Genomic DNA, 3,785 nt, shown 5'->3' with positions numbered 1-3,785 from the left:
TCCCTCTTCTCTTTCCTTCTCCTTCTCCCTCCCTCTCCTTGTCTCTCTCTCTCTCTCTCTCTCTCTCTCTCTCTCTCTCTCTCTCTCTCTCTCTCTTTCTCTCTCTCAATTCATCTCATATTTTTGTCTTTTGCATCAAGTTACAATTTGCTGGGGGAAAACACACACACACACACACACACACACACACACACACACACACACACGCCCCAAAGCCAAATTCTATGGGACTGAGGGGAGACCCTTCCCTTTGTGCAGACCTCATGTACCTCCAAGGGTCTTGCAAGCCCAGGGCTTTCAGGCCTCATCATCCTGGATGCTGGCCCAATCCACCTGTCACCCCCAACCGCACAGATGAAGGACAGATGTTGCCCTGTGTGCCTGGGAGCTGGGAAAGTTCCATGCACAGGCTGCATTGGGGGAGGTCTACAGAGGCCACTGCACCAGAGTGGGGAGGTGAAAATGAAGGTGAGTGCAATCTCCACTAGGAAACTAGTCAGAGAGCAGTGGGGAAATGCCCCCCCACCCCACCACCGGGGCACTGGAGGCTTGATGCTGTGTCAACTCTAGGACACCAGCTGGTCAGCGCCCAGGGAAGGAAACCAGACTCCATCCTCCATAGGAACACAAGTGCTCTGGAGAGTATGATTGTCTGGAGCCCTGGTGCTGATCTCAGTGTCAAGCACTGCTCGGGGGCACTTAGAGGCCTTGGGGGGTGGGGATGCACCTTCCCCCTTTCACCACGAGTTTTCAAAGGAGCCGAATGAGGAGGTGTGGTAGCAGTGGAATTCTCCAGGTTCTCCAAAAGCCCTGCAGACAGAGGTGAGCTGGCCGCATCTTTGCCGGTGTTGCAGACAGGCCTGGGGATCAAGTCAAGCCAGCGAGGTGCCTCCAGGCCCTCCGTGACCAGGCCGCATTACTGGGGAAAGAGAAAAGGCAAAGGAGAGCAAAGCATCTCTGAAGAACGTGGTTCAAGGGGAGACAGGGCCGGATAGCTGATTCCTCCTCAAGCGTGAGTCTCCCGGAAGGAGGCCATGATCCCTGTGGCTCATCCTAGATTTAGGAAAATGTCAAAAAGTGGCTGGAGCGATAGCACAGCAGGCAGGGCACTTGCCTTGCACACACTGACCCTGGGTTCCGTCCCTGGCATCCCAAAGAGTCTCCCGAGCCCTGCCAGGAGTGATCTCTGAGCACAGAGCCAGGTGTCAGCCCTGATATGGTCCCAACACCAAATCAAATGAACACATAAAATAAAATGCTGAGGAGCCTCATTCACACGTAGAATCTTGATCTCACTTTGGATAAGGACATCCGTTTTAAAGAAAATCTCTCTCTGAGCTTTACCATGTGTGAGTATCCTTTGTTATTTAATAAATTTAGTTATTTCTCTTTTGTTTGGGGGCCACACCTGGTGGTACTCATGGCTTACTCCGGGCTCTGTGGTCAGGGATCAATCCTCGAGGGCTCAGGGATTAGGGATCAAACTCAGGTGGGCCATGTGCAAGGCAAGTGCCCTCCCCATTGTACCATTGCTCTGGCCCTAGATCACCTGATTTGTTGCTTTGTAGGAAAAACCTTGCTCTTGGGATGGCTGCAATGGTGTTTGCAACTTTTGGAAAACCAACACTGGACTCAAAAATCTCTGAAATGATTCCCATATCAGAAAAGCAACGTCTCTCCCTATAACCTGCCCCCCTGCCCCAACACACACACACACACACACACACACACACACACACACACACACACACACACGGTAATAACACTGCCATTGATTTTCTTTGGTAACCAACTCAGGATTCAAAAAGATTTGTGGTATTTTGCTGGTGAGTGGGGGTGACAGGGAGGCTGAGGGGTGTCTCTGTAATACAGCTCAGAGGACCTGGGGTACATTTAGCAATATTTTTGTCAAGTGGTGGTGTGTGGAGGGGGCTCAATTCAAAGACTGAACAAAGAGAGGGTGCTCAAGGCTTGTAACATCAGGGACCCCTTATAACTATTTCTCATAATGTCCGTGTGGTGCCCGGGATCGAACTCAAGTCCTCACATAGGCCAAGTGAGTGCCCTGAGCTCTTAGCTCTCTCTCTGGTCCCAGACTGATGATTTTTTAAAAAAAGAGGTTTAGCATTTCCTCTGGAAGTATCCCCATTTTAACTGTATGTTGGGCCACATTTTCCTTATGATCATGGTGCCGAGCTGCTGAGAGAAACACAAGTACAATCTGTATATAAGATGCTGTATTTCCAACAGGACTGGACCACATCTCACTGGCTGCCTCTGTCTGAAGAGGGGAAGACCTCCAGGCCAGGGGTGCTGGGAGCACCAAGGCCATTTGGAGTTGTTTTCAGAGAAGAAAAACTTTGCAGGATGGAGAAGTGAAAAGGCTGCTGCCCTCCTACCGCTAGATGCTCTAGGGTTCCTATTATTATTCAGCAAGGACAACACCACTACAAATGGATCTGAGATCTCGGAGATAGGAATAATTTTTGCTCCCAAGAACCAGGATGAAAAGCTAGTGAAACTCCCATGAGACACCAACTGCCTTAGAGTTGAACTTGGTTTACGGGAATGTGAGTTTTCTCTCCTCCTCCACTTCCTCCTCCTTCTCCTCCTCCTCCTCCTCCATCACCTCCTCCTTCTCCTCCTCCTCTTCCTCCTCTGCCTAGCCCCCTGCCCAAGTGTTGAGGGCTTCCGAGAATCCCCACTCACAGCTCAGAAACGTCAGCAGCCTCTCAAACCGCAGGCACCAGGGGCTCTGGGCAGATAAGGCGCTGAGTCTCTTGCACGCATGCGCACCTTAGGGTGCCCCAGTAGCCCTGAATGGAAGGAATTCAATGACTCCGTGGCCCCCAAGCCCCAGTGGACACACTTTACAAGGAGAAAACAGACATTGCTGAGATTAATTTGAGTTTGGACGGTTCCTTTCTGAGTCAAGCATTCGTCTTTCACACAGAAATAAGTCTGAGAGCCCGTGCACCCCTTTGAAGAAACGCCAGGGTATCTTGTATTGGCGGTCATCCCCCAAAGATCCTGACCTTTTGTCACTGCATTCCCGTCTTGGCACCTTCACAAACAGTCCTAAATCAAGATTAAAATGATTTTTAAAATAATAATAACAGGGGCCTGAGGGATAGTAGAGCAGCTATGGCACTTGCTTTGCACACAGCCAACTCCAGTTTGATTCCAGATACCATACATGGAGTGTAGCCAGGAGTGATCCTTGAGTGCAGAGCCAGAAGTCAGCCCTGAGCAGCACTAGGTGCCCCCCTCCCCAAATAAACCAATGAAACACTTATATAACAACAACAAAGAAAAACAACTTGTGTTTGTTATCAGCTCAAAGAACAAAAATAATTGATAACTTTTTAAAAAGTTTATTTTTGGGCCTCCTGGCAGGTCTCCAAGCCTGCTCGGATCAGGACAGGGCCTCTTCCACCCAGGTCCCTCATTTTCCAGTAGCTTGGCAGCCACACCCACAAACTGCCCCCAGCATTGTGTAATCCCATCAACGGCCAAAATACAGAGACTTTAAAACAACACTCCCAGAAGTGCACGGCCGCATTCGCAGTCTCACAACCTCTTATAGCCTAGTTCTCCCTCCGAGAGCATCCTGTCCACATGGCAGAGCCTGGCAAGCTCTCCGTAGCATATTTGATATGCCAAATACAGTTACAATGATGGGTCCCATTCCCCTTACCCTGAAAGAGCCTCCAATGCGGCACTGCTGGGAAGAACGAGTAAGGAGAGGCTGCTAAAATCTTGGGGCTAGGATGAATGAAGATGTT

The sequence above is a fragment of the Sorex araneus genome, chromosome 6, assembly GCF_027595985.1.
Source record: "Sorex araneus isolate mSorAra2 chromosome 6, mSorAra2.pri, whole genome shotgun sequence".
In the NCBI taxonomy this organism is placed as follows: Eukaryota; Metazoa; Chordata; class Mammalia; order Eulipotyphla; family Soricidae; genus Sorex; species Sorex araneus.
The sequence above is the reverse complement of the archived record's forward strand: the minus strand, read 5'-3'. Positions refer to the sequence as shown.